The following is a 13,880-nucleotide window of genomic DNA, read 5'->3' on the forward strand; positions in this document are numbered from 1 at the left end:
CTCATACCAAGCCCTTGGAGCTTGCTTTAGCCCATAAAGCGCCTTGGACAACCTGTAAGCATGGTTAGGATATCTAGGGTCTTCAAATCCAGGCGGTTGCTCAACATACACAAGTTCATTTATGAAGCCATTTAAAAATGCACTTTTTACATCCATTTGATAAAGTTTTATATCATAGCATGATGCATATGCAAGTAGGATACGGATGGCTTCCAGTCGAGCAACCGGTGCAAAGGTCTCTCCAAAATCTAAGCCTTCAACTTGAGAGAATCCCTTTGCGACAAGTCTTGCCTTGTTTCTTACAATCACACCATGATCATCTTGTTTGTTTCTGAACACCCACTTTGTTCCAATGATTCTTGCATCTTGTGGGGGCTTCTCCAGGGTCCAAACTTCGTTACGGGTGAAGTTGTTAAGTTCTTCATGCATGGCATTCACCCAGTCCGGATCCTGTAGCGCCTCATCTATACAAGTAGGCTCAACACAAGAAACAAAGGAGCGATGTTCAATAAAAGAAGCATGTCTATGGGATCGAGTAATAACCCCTTGTGAAGGACTCCCGATGATTTGGTTTTGAGGATGATCTTGAAGTAGTGATGAATTTCTCCTATTGACCACTTGGGAAGAAGATCCTGGAGCATCAACATTTTCGGCTTGTACCCTTGCTTGTTCATGAGAGACAAATGTATCTTCATTTGCATGCCTCTCATCTTTATCATCATCTTGTGGTACATTTGATGAAGAAGGTCTGTCAATGATTTGCACCTCTTCTTCATCTTCTTTTGGTTTGATAGCTCCAATAGGCATGTTCTTCATTGCTTCCCTAAGTGGCTCATCACCTACATCATCAAGATTTTCAAGTGCTCCTTGGGAGCCATTAGTCTCATCAAATTCCACATCATATGTTTCTTCTACCATACCATTGGCATGGTTGAATACTCGATATGCTTTGGACTTTAATGAATAACCCAAAAGAAAACCAATATCACAACGTCTTTGAAACTTCCCTAGATGATGGCGTTTCTTGTAGATGTAGCATTTGCACCCAAACACCCGGAAGAAGGAGACGTCTGGCTTTTTCCCATTTAGCAGTTCATAGGGAGTCTTCGCAAGTAGCCGGTGAGGAAATAGCCTGTTTGATGCGTAACAAGCAGTGCTGACAGCTTCGGCCCAAAACCTCTCCGGTGTGTTATACTCATCAATCATTGTTCTTGCAAGAGTGATCAAGGTCCTATTTTTCCTTTCAACAACTCCATTTTGTTGAGGTGTGTAAGTTGCAGATACTTCATGCTTGATCCCAATTTCATCACAGTACTCATGAATGTTGGTGTTGTCAAATTCTTTGCCATTGTCACTTCTAATCTTCGTAATCTTGCAATCAAATTCATTTTGTGCTTTCTTGGCAAACTTCTTGAATATAGATGCAACTTCAGATTTGTCATGGAGAAAGAACACCCAAGTGTATCTTGAGAAGTCATCAACAATCACTAGACAGTAGAGGTTGCCACCGGCACTGACATAATTTGTAGGTCCAAATAAATCCATATGAAGTAGTTCCAGTGGCCTTGATGTTGACATGAAAGCTTTAGTGGGATGTGTATTAGCAACTTGCTTTCCAGCTTGACATGCACTACATGGCTTGTCTTTTTCAAACACCACATCCTTTAATCCTCTAACCATATCTTTCTTTAATACCTTCTTGAGTGTGCTCATCCCAACATGTGCAAGCCTTCTATGCCAAAGCCATCCAAGAGAAGCTTTGGTGAAGAGTCAAGTTCTTAAGTCTGCATCTTCTGAAGTGAAATCCACTAAGTAGAGGTTGTTGTATCTAAATCCCTTGAATACCATTGATTCATCATCCATCTTTGTTACAATAACCTCTGTTGGAGTGAATAAGCATTGAAGTCCAAGATCACAAAGTTGACCCACTGATAATAAATTGAAGCTCAAAGGTGCAACTAAGAGAACATTTGATATTGATAAATCATTTGAGATTGCCACCTTGCCAAGTCCTTGCACTTTTCCTTTTGAATTGTCTCCAAATGTGATTTTATCTTGACCATCAATATTTTCATCTAGTGAGGTGAACATCCGTGGGTTGCCTGTCATATGTTGTGTGCATCCACTGTCAATAACCCAATGGCTCCCACCGGTCTTGTAGTTCACCTACATTTATAGACAATTCAAGCTTGAGTTTTGAGGGCCCTATATTGCATAGGACCAGTGACTCTCTCAATTAAGGACTTTGCCACCCAGATTTGTCTAGGTCTACTCTTGTTTGGTGGACCTAGGAATGTAACTTTAACCTTTCCATTTGCAACCTTTCTTAGAACATAGTGAGCATTGAAAGCAAATGGTCTTGAGTGCTTAGGCAAGGGGGTTGGTGGTTTAGCTTTGCAGTTGTGGGCAAAATGACCTTCATTTCCACACTCAAAGCATTTGATAGGCTTGTGAGTCTGCTTTGGCTTGTATTGAGTGGTAGCTTTCTTTTGCACAAAGGCATTGTATCCAATACCACTCTTGTTATTTTTCATAACAGTGTTCATAAGCAGCTCATTTTGGAGGTATTGACCCTTGTTGAACTTTTGCACACTTGTTGCAAGATGTTCATTTTCACTTTTTAGTTTCTTGACCTCATTCTTAAGCCTTTGATTATCCACTGCCAACTCATTGTTGAAATCATTGTTCTCAATAGCAACCTTCCCTCTAGTAGTTGCATCAGTCAAGTAATTCTTCAATTTTTGGTTGTCTAAAGTCAGGACTTCAACTTTTTCAGTCAATTCAGCATGTAGACTAGTTTGCTCTTCTTGAATCAAATCATCACATGAGGTTGCTACATCAAACTTAACAACAGTGTTAATAGCCTCATGTGTTTTGCAAGATAAAAGTTCATTTTCAACAAGAAGATTGTCATGATCAAATTTAATTTGAGTATAATCTTCCTTGATCTTTACTAGTCTATTTTGCATCTCCCTATTAGCTTCATTTAATTTGTCATATTTTTCCTTAGCATCTTTTAGGGAGTTTGTGAGCTCATTTATAGTTGATGACATAGTTTTATTCTCTTCTTTTAATTCATCACTAGCCTTTATAACTATGTCATATTTGGCATTTAAAGATTCATTTTCATTTTTCAACCTATCACATTTAGCTTTTGACTTTCTAATGATTTGAGTATATTCTTTAAGAAAGTCAGCTAACTCATCATATGAAGGTGAAGCAAATTCATCATCACTATCACTATCACTATCACTATCATCAGCAATATCATTTTGTACCTTCCGTTCACCCCTAGCCATGAGGCATAGGTGAGAAGTGGATGATGGCGATGGTGGTGGTGAAGAGAAGTCCCCGGCGATGGCGGCAATTTTTTCATCATTCTCTTCTTCACTTGAAGAAGACCCACTTGATGATTCGATGTCGGTGAGCCAGTCGCCAACAATATATGCCTTTCCATTCTTCTTCTTGTGGAACCTCTTTTGCTTCCCATCCTTTCTCTTGAAGAATTTCTTTTCCTTCTTTTCATCATCGCTGTCATCTTCTTTCTTACCCTTGAACTTGTTCTTCTTGGGCTTGTTGCATTGATGAGCAAGATGACCAAGCTCACCACAGTTGTAGCAGTCCATCTCAGAAATGGGCTTTCTTTTGTTGGAAAAGAACTTCTTCTTCCTTGAATCAAATTTGATGCCTTCTCTATTTAGCTTCTTCAACATCTTGGTGGTCTTCCTTACCATCAAGGCAATGTTTGCATCAAGGTCATCATCACTTGAGGATTCTTCCTCCACTTGTATTTTTGCTTTTCCTTTTCTTTCATGATTTGCTTTGAGAGCCAAATCCTTTCTTTTGGAAGATGATTCTTCTTTGTCGTTGATGTGCATGTACATTTCATGGGCATTGATCTTTCCCAAAATTTGTGTAGGTGTGGTAACTGAAAGATCCATTTGATGTAGCACAGTGACAATGTGTCCATATTTGTCTATTGGGAGGACACTGAGAATCTTCCTCACAACATCCGGTTGTGAGATTTGAGTAAGCCCCAATCCATTAACTTCCTCTACAAGAATATTAAGTCGTGAGTACATAGCATTTGCATTTTCATTAGTAAGCATTTCAAAAGAATTTAACTTTCGCATGGCTATGTGATATCTTTCCTCACGTTCACTTCTAGTCCCTTCGTGTAGAGCACAAATGTCCATCCACAAATCATGAGCATTTTTATGATTTCTTACTCTATTGAACACATCTTTGCAAAGGCCTCTAAAAAGGGTGTTTTTGGCCTTAGCATTCCATTTCTCATAATTGAACTCATCACCTACAAGATTTGTGGGATCTCTAGGTTCGGGGAACCCTTGTGTGGCGGCTTTAAAGACACCAATGTCTATAGCCTCTAAGTATGCTTCCATACGAATTTTCCAATAAGGAAAATCGTCACCATAAAAAACGGGAGGAGGTCCATCCCCACCGGACATCGTAACTCTAGCGGTTAGGCTAATTTATGAGCAACAAGGCTCTGATACCAATTGAAAGGATCACGATGCCCAAGAGGGGGGTGAATTGGGCTTCTCTAAAAATCAACACTAATTAAAACCTAAGCAAAAGCTAAGCAAGAGCCCAACTTCACCCCAACAACTAGCACTAAGAATATAATACTAGAAATGCAACAAATCTAAGATAATACTTCAAATACTTGCTAAACAAATACACAATGTAAAGTGCTTGAATTAAGTGCGGAAAGTAAAGCAAAGTTTAGAAGACTCCTCCAATTTTTCCCGAGGTATCGAAGAGTCGGCACTCTCCACTAGTCCTCGTTGGAGCACCCGCGCAAGGGTATCGCTCCCCCTTGGTCCTCGCAAGAACCAAGTGCTCACTACGAGATGATCCTTTGCCACTCCGGCGCGGTGGATCCCTCGAGACCGCTTACAAACTTGAGTCGGGTCACCAACAAGATCTTCACGGTGATCACCGAGCTCCCAACACCACCAAGCCATCTAGGTGATGCCGATCACCAAGAGTAACAAGCCGTAGACTTTCGCTTGACCAAGAGAAGACTAATGCAAGTGGTGTGTGCTCTAGGTGGCTCTCACTAGCGCTAATGAGGAACAAACGCGGATTATGATTCTCTAATCTCCTCACTAGGCTTTTGGTGCTTGCAATGCTCTTAGCAATGTGCTGGAATAAATGTGGAGTGCAAGACATTGAATATGGTGGGTGGAGGGGGTATAAATAGCCCTCACCCATCAACTAGCCGTTACAGGGATTTCACTGCGCAATGGCGCACCGGACAGTCCGGTGCGCCACCGGTGTGCCAACGGTGCGCCACCGGTGCGCCAACGGTCGTTTCCAACAGCTAGGTCTGACAGCTAGCCGTTGGACTCATGGCGCACCGGACAGTGAACAGCTCACTGTCCGGTGCACACCGGACAGTCCGGTGCGGTGTCCGGTGTGCCACTAAAAATCAATTCTGAAAGCTGCGCTCTCGGGTTTCTGTGGAGGGAAAGCCTCTGCCGCGGACCAGCCTGGCCCCACCTGGCAGAGGGTGCACCGGACAGTCTGGTGCACATCGGATAGTCCGGTGCCCCAAGGCCAGAAACACTAACTCTTGTTTTTCAGCTGATTTTCAAATCGGTTTTCGCTCTAACTTGTGTGTGAGTTCTAGAGTGACACCTAGCACTGTATATGAGTGTGATTGTGCACCAACACTACACTAGAACTCTCTTGGTCAAACTACTCATCGATAACCCCTCTTTATAGTATGGCTAAAAGAGAATAAAAGACCTAACTAAATCGCGAGTGTCCACATCTCCTTGACACTCGGACTCCGTAGACCTTCTGTTGGGGCGAAGGCAAAGACGCCACCCTTCGCTCGAGGCCTTCGCTGATAACCGCTGGTCAGACAGAGACAGAACAGGCAGGGACACCCTTCGCTCCATTCGGCACCAGACGAAGACCGGCGACGAAGTCATCCCGCAGCGCGGCCTCGTTCAGCTCTGAGGCCCACGTGTGATCTGGCCCATTGTAACGGGCCCTGCGTGGCCGCCTTTGTGTTACGGGCCTAATCTGTAAAGGCATGCTTGTAATTACAGCTTGTAACCCTGCTTTATGGGAATATTCTGGGGATAAACTAGGTGTCTGAGGGCACATGCGTCCTTAACACAAGGCGTCGGGCACTCAGATACCTATAAATACCCCCGCACAGTGCCCGTGAGAGGCTAGATTAACAGAGCTATTGCCCCCGAGCACGTAACCCTGTTGTCACCACTGTTCACTCTTGTTGGCTTCTTTGCTGCTGAGAGCAAGTTCCAACATTTGGCGCCCACCGTTCGTGCTACGACCAAACCACCCGCGATGGCACCCAAGAGAGCTAACCCGAAGGCTGACGAGGCTGCGAAGGCAGCACTGCTTGCCGCAAGGAAGGGCAAGGCCCTCGCCCTCACCCAATCCACCCACCAGGAGCCCACCGAAGACAATATTCCCCGCACCTGCGAGGACGACACCTTCCGCACCTGCGGGCCCGAAGGACAATCGCAGCCGCCCCCAGGCTTCGCCCCACTGGAGGGCGCGGATCTCACCGAGGACGGCGAGGTCCTCGGCGTCTCAACAGAAGAACAGTTACAGCTGCGCGCCCTGCGCCTCAAGAACCGCAATCTCCAGAGGCAGAAAGAGATACTGGAGGCCAAGCGCTAGCGTGTGTCCGCACTAGCCAAGGTGCGGCAAATGATACACGACGAGGAGCAGAAGGCCCAAGACCTCGAGCGCGAGATCGTGCTGATGCAGCGCGAAGGCCACCTCGGTCTACAGCAAGAGCCACCCCTCCAGCAGCGCGCGCAACCGGAAGACACGCGCGAAGGCCACCTCGGCCTGTAGCATGGCCCACCCCTGCAACACCGGGCGCAGCCGGAGAACCCGCGTTTCCCCCAGCATGACTACGCTTTCCAGCACGGCGCGCCATTCCAAGGGGTCAACTACCTCGACGAGTGAAGTCCCCTGGCGCCACACCTGCAAGTGACGCCTTGGCCAGCTAACTTCCGAGCAGGGGCATATCCAAAGTACAACGGCAGCACCGACCCGGCGCAATACATAATGAGTTATCAAGTCGTCGTTGCATCCGCCGGAGGGGACGACGCCACAATGGCGAAGTCTTTCATCATCGCCCTAAAGGGCCCAGCACTCACCTGGTTCACCAGATTGCCTCCGCTGTCCATTGATTCGTGGAGAAGTCTCAGGGACAAGTTCCTTCTCAACTTCCAAGGGTACCGTCCAGACACCGACGCTTTGGCCGAGCTCTCGCTTTGCAAACAGCTGGAAAAGGAGACTCTGCGGGAGTATTACCGTAAATTCTTAACACTCAAGTCACAGCTGCCCTCCGTCGATGATCAGATCGCTATCCACTACGCCATCAGTGGCCTTCGGGCCGGCGTCCTCTACAGCCACTGTATCAGAGATCCACCCAAGAACCTTCAGGAGCTATATCAGCTCTTTGAAAAATATGCCAAATCCGAAGAGCTCCACCAGCGCAAGGTTGAGTCACAGCGGAAGCCCAAAGATGCCTCGCAGTCCAGCCGCACGTGGACGAGGACTCCGCAACCAGACTCCGGTCGAGATGGCCGCAGTCAACAGCAAGTGCACAACATCGCCAACCAGCAGCCTGCTGCTGACCCCCCCTCGTCGCCAGGAATATCCCCCCAGGGCCGCGGAAACGGAACTCGTGGCAGGGGCCGAGGGCGCGCGCAGCCGCCGCGCCGGTTCTACTGCCTTTTCCACGGCGAAGACTGCGCCCACCAAACCAAAGACTGCCCAGAAACGAAAGCCACCAGGGACAGAATGGCACGGGCGCAGCCAGCCGACAATCCCAGAATTGTCGCGCATAATTACCAGCCACCCCCTCCACCATATATCCACGCTCTCGCTCCGCATCCACCGCACCACGCCTACCAACACCATCAGGAAGTACAAATCGTACCTCCTCCGCCCCCACCACCACACCAGCAACACCAAAACATCCCCCATGCCCCAAAGCAGGAGGACTTCGCCGATCAACCATATCGCGGAGTCATTCACATGATAACAGGGGGGTCCAGCACCGATTTCGACACCAAGCGGCAGAAGCGGGACCACTACCGCAGCATCAACCATGTCGCCGTCACTGGCCCAGTCGTGCAAACAAAGTGGTCCCACATACCGCTAACCTTCGACGCACGAGACGTCGACCCGCGCAGTGCCCCCCCACATCGACGCTATGGTCATCAATTGCAGCGTGGCAGGCTGGGACTTACACAAAGTCCTAGTCGACAACGGCAGTCAGGCTGACATCATCTTCCTCCACGCCTTCGACCGCATGGGTATAAGCCACAGCCTGCTCAAGCCTTCGGACAACCCGTTGTATGGTTTCGGCGGCAAGGGCACCTTTCCCGTTGGCAAAATAGAGTTGCCCCTCTCCTTCGGTGTAGCACCCAATGCCCGAAGTGAGCAAGTAACCTTCGACATTGTCGACATGGTATATCCATACAACGCCATCATGGGCCGGGGCTCCATCAATAAGTTCGAAGCTGCCATCCACGGGCTGTACCTATGTATGAAGATACCAGGTCCGCTAGGCGCCATTGCAATCTACGGCAACCAGCAGACGGTGCGCAACATAGAGCGGGACTTCGTGCCTGGTCAGAGGAACGTACACTGTCTCACGACCCAGCGCGAGGTCCCCGCGCCCGCCAGCCCAACCGATAAGCAGCACGACAAGGCACAGTTGCAGAGCCAAGACGGGACTAGGACTGTCCCCCTCGATCAGGCCACGCCCAAGCAGACAGTCACTATCAGCGAAGACCTCACCTCACTCGAAGAAGAGAAACTTCTCTGCTGCCTGGCCAAGAATAAAGATGTCTTCGCCTGGTCTGCCCTCGACCTGGTCGGAGTCAGCCGATCCATAATTGAGCACAGCTTGGGAATTGACCCTTCGGTGCGACCAAAAAAGCAGAGGCTTCGCAAAATGTCCGACGAAAAGACAGAGGCCGCCAAGGCGGAGGTGCACCGCCTCCTAGAGGCTAAATTCATTGAGCCAGTGGCTTACCCCACGTGGCTCTCCAATGTTGTAATGGTGCAGAAAAAAAGCGGGAAATGGCGAATGTGCATAGACTTCACCAGTCTCAATAAGGCCTGCCCAAAGGACAATTTCCCGTTGCCACGGATCGACAAAATCATCGATAGCGCGGCCGGCTGCGAGGTCATGTCTCTCCTCGACTGCTTCTCCGGCTATCACCAGATATACATGAAGGAGGAAGACAAGGCTAGCACCAGCTTTATAACACCCTTCGGCACTTATTGCTTCATCAGAATGCCGGAGGGTCTCAAGAATGCCGGGTCCACCTTCTCCAGACTCACCAAAACAGTACTCGACGGCCAGGTCGGCAGAAATATATTTACATATGTGGACGACATCGTCGTCGCCAGCAAGAATAAGGAGGACCATCTCGCCGACCTGGCCGAGACATTCGCGAACATGCGAGATGCACGGCTCCGCCTAAACCCGGAAAAGTGTGTCTTCGGTGTTCGCCAAGGCAAGATATTGGGCTACCTGGTGTCACACCGCGGCATCGAGGCCAACCCAACCATGATCCAGGCCATCGTCGACATGTCGCCTCCGCAGTCCGCCAGGGACGTCCAGCGTCTGACAGGCAGATTGGCCGCTCTCAACAGATTCATCTCCAGGTCCGCCGAGCGAAGTCTCCCCTTCCTCAAAACACTCCGCGGTGCAAAAGACTTCGCCTGGGGACCGGAGCAAGCAGCGGCCTTCGCCTCACTAAAACAGTACCTGTCGGAGCTGGCCATCCTCACAAGCCCCGACTCCTCGCTCCCCCTATTGCTCTATGTCGCGGCTTCGCAGCACGCGGTCGGCGCGGCACTAGTGCAGGAGCAGACAGTCGAGGGCGCAGTCAGACAGTGCCCTGTTTACTATGTCTCCGAGGTCCTGACACCGTCCAAATGCAACATGACAGAGCTGGAGAAGATCGCCTACGCAGTTGTTATGTCCTCGCGCAAACTGCGCCATTACTTTGAAGCATTCAAGGTCCGAGTCACCTCATACAGGGGGCTCGGCGAACTATTCAGAAACCCGGAGGCATCGGTGAGGATTGCCAAGTGGGCAGCCGAACTCTCCGGCTACCACATCAGCTTCGAGCCCAGGACAGCCATCAAGTCGCAAGTCCTGGCAGACTTCGTCGTCGACTGGACTGGGCCAGTAACACAGCCGGACCCGTCCACAGAGAAGGTCTGGACCATCCATTGCGACGGCGCATGGTGCCATGCGGGGGTAGGCGTCGCTGCAGTCGTCACCTCACCAGCCGGAGTCAAACACAGATATGCAGCACGCCTCAACTTCGCTCTAGAGTCCGACAGATGCACAAACAATATAGCAGAGTATGAAGCGGTTATCCTCGGCCTCCGCAAGCTAAGGGCCCTCGGAGTCACCACATGTATCATCAAGACAGACTCCAAGATAGTTGCCGGCCAGGTCGAGAAAGACTATGCAGCAAAAGACCCCGCGCTCATGCAATACCTCGCGGCTATCCGAAGCCTCGAGAGACAGTTCAAGGGATTCACCTTACATCATGTGGATAGGGCCAAGAACGAGGAGGCCGATGCATTAGCCAAGGCCGCCGCCAGAGGCGAGCCCTTGCCCTCCGACGTGTTCTTTCACACCATCGACACGCCAGCCGTCCGGAGCCCCGAAGGGCTCCAAATAACTAATGATAGCGAGGGCCACCGCATAGTCAACCTAATCATGACCGAAGACTGGCGGGCACCAATAACCCTGTTCCTACAGGGGTACTATCATCCAACCGACGTCAGTGAGGCAAAGCGCCTCAGACATCGAAGCCGGGACTTCGCACTAATTGAGGGCCAATTATACAAGAAAGGGGTCAGTCAGCCAATGCTTAAATGCGTCACCGAAACCGAAGGCATGCAGATCCTACGCGAAGTCCACAGTGGCACGTGCGGCTCGCACGCAGGGCCAAGGGCCCTGGCTACCAAGGTGATCCGACAAGGTTTTTACTGGCCTGCAATGATCTGCGCCGCAAATCGAGTCACAAGGTCCTGCGAAGCCTGCCAGAAGTTCTCTCCTCGGTCAGGCAACCCCTCGCAATATACAAAGCTGATCGCCCATACATGGCCTCTCCAGCGCTGGGGCCTGGACATTGTCGGGCCCCTGCCCACCGCTCAGGGGAACCTTAAGTTCGCCTTCGTAGCCGTCGAATACTTCACCAAATGGATTGAAGCGAGGGCTGTTTCCACAATCACATCAAAGACTGCCCAAAAATTCTTCTGGCAGAACATTGTTTGCCGCTTCGGAGTACCGTCCGAGCTAACAGTTGACAACGGCAAGCAGTTCGACAGCCAAGATTTCAAGGATTTTTGCTTCTCCATCGGCACCAAGCTTGCCTTCGCTTCAGTCTATCATCCGCAGTCCAACGGGGTCATGGAGCGTGCCAATGGGAAAATCTTCACAGCTGTCAAGAAGATGCTCCTCGACGAAAAAAAAGGCAGATGGACCGATTTATTACCGGAGGCAGTCTGGGCGCTAAACACAACTGAGTGCAGGGCGACCGGGTTCACTCCTTTCCGCCTTCTATACGGATCGGAGGCAATGACCCCGCAAGAAATAAAGCATGGGTCCCCGCGTACAGTTCTGTCAGCCGTCCCCGACGTGGACGAGCCAACTTCAAAAGATCTCATTGACGGAGACCGGGTCTTCGCCCTACAGGCCCTAAACAAATACCAAGCCCAGACCAAAGCATGGCGCGACCACGCAGTCATCCCGAGGGAGTTCAGCGAGGGGGACCTCGTACTCGTCCGAACAGCTCGGACGGAGTCCAAGGGCAAGTTGGAGCCCAAGTGGGAGGGACCCTTCATAGTCAAGACAAAAGCTTCCCCCAGCGCTTACAGGCTCACAACGCCAAATGGCGAGGACCTGGAGCACTCCTGGAACATCGACAACCTTCGCAAATTTTTTGTTTGACCCATTCAGGGCTGATTTCGCCCTTGTAATTCGCCGCAAACAATCTTGTACCGGCCCGCACTCTTTTCCTCCCGGGGGGTGAGGTTTTTAACGAGGTGGAGCCATGCAATATATGTGAGAAAAATCCCCCGCAAAAACATGTCGAAAAAAGACCGCGACAACGGTCTTCGGCATTCGACCAATTCGAAGTCACCGCGAGGCTAAGCGCTAGCCACCCTCGCGTGCGACAAATCCGCGCAGAAGTCGCCTAAGGGTGCAGCCGGACTAAGCACAACAAGTGCGAAAAAAATCCGATGTCTATCGCGAAGACTATCCGCGCAGAAGTCGCCTAAGGGTGCAGCCGGACTAAGCACAACAAGTGCGAAAAAAATCCGATGTCTATCGCGAAGACTATCCGCGCAGAAGTCGCCTAAGGGTGCAGCCGGACTAAGCACAACAAGTGCGAAAAAATCTGATGTCTATCGCGAAGACTATCCGCGCAGAAGTCGCCTAAGGGTGCAGCCGGACTAAGCACAACAAGTGCGAAAAAAATCCGATGTCTATCGCGAAGACTATCCGCGCAGAAGTCACCTAAGGGTGCAGCCGGACTAAGCACAACAAGTGCGAAAAAATCCGATGTCTATCGCGAAGACTATCCGCGCAGAAGTCGCCTAAGGGTGCAGCCGGACTAAGCACAACAAGTGCGAAAAAAATCCGATGTCTATCGCGAAGACTATCCGCGCAGAAGTCGCCTAAGGGTGCAGCCGGACTAAGCACAACAAGTGCGAAAAAATCCGATGTCTATCGCGAAGACTATCCGTGCAGAAGTCGCCCAAGGGTGCAGCCGGACTAGCACAACAAGTGCGAAAAAACCCGAAGTCTATCGCAAAGAACCCGCGCAGAAGCCGCCTAAGGGCGCAGCCGAACCAGTACAACAAAAGCAGAAACGACAGCATCAAACCACCCGTGCTAAGACCGACTATAATCACACCAGCACAGCATAGCCAACCATACTAGATAAAGTACACAACGCCCTCGCAGGCACAGGCACGCGAGGGCACACAACTTCATCTTACAAGTCTTTACACATATACAAGCGAGGGCGCCCCACTCTACATCGGCTCAACCTTAGGAATAATTCCCATCTCCCTATAATTAAATAACATTATTCTAAGCTCCTCACCCGCAAAAAGACTTCGCAGTTCCCCCTCCCCTGTGCCCGCGGCGGCCGGCAAAGACAACAGCTCCTGCCGACCAGCACTACTCACGCGAAGCCGAGCCCTTTCCTCCGCACTAACCCTACGCTTTGCAACCGCCCTTCGTCGTCGGCGCCCGGTGCAAGGACCTGGCACGTCTGGCGCGCCCGCGGCGTGTGGCGAAGCCTCCGCCGCAGCTACGTCCAAGGCCGCAAAATAATCCAAGTCCTCCTCCGACGACTCCTCAGTCCACTCAACCGAGCTCCCAGAGTCAGTAAAATCAAAAAACTCAGATACAGACCCACCATATTCATTCCCACCTTCCGCGGTCGAAGCCGCCAAAAACTCAGTAGTAGCGGTTGCGTGCGCAGGCCCAAAATCTTGAACCTGCGCAGCAACCAAAATTCAGCACAACATCCAAAAATTCCCCAACCCTAAACACCTACTACGCCACCTGCGAAGGCCCTGACGCTGCGGGAGCCTCCGCCGTTGGCTCCGCCGTTGGCTCCGCCGCTGCCTCCGCCGTTGTTTCCGCCGCCACTGCCGCGGGATCTTCAGCACTCGGCACAGCAGCTACGGGGGCATCAGGGGCGCCTTCGGGCACCTTCGGGGGCAGGTCTTCGCCGGCCATAGCGGATGTGGGGGCAGCCGTCGCGATCGATGCGGTCTCCGGGGTTGGCTCCAGGGCGACCCCA

This window comes from Zea mays, chromosome 6, assembly GCF_902167145.1.
Source record: "Zea mays cultivar B73 chromosome 6, Zm-B73-REFERENCE-NAM-5.0, whole genome shotgun sequence".
NCBI lineage: Eukaryota > Viridiplantae > Streptophyta > Magnoliopsida > Poales > Poaceae > Zea > Zea mays.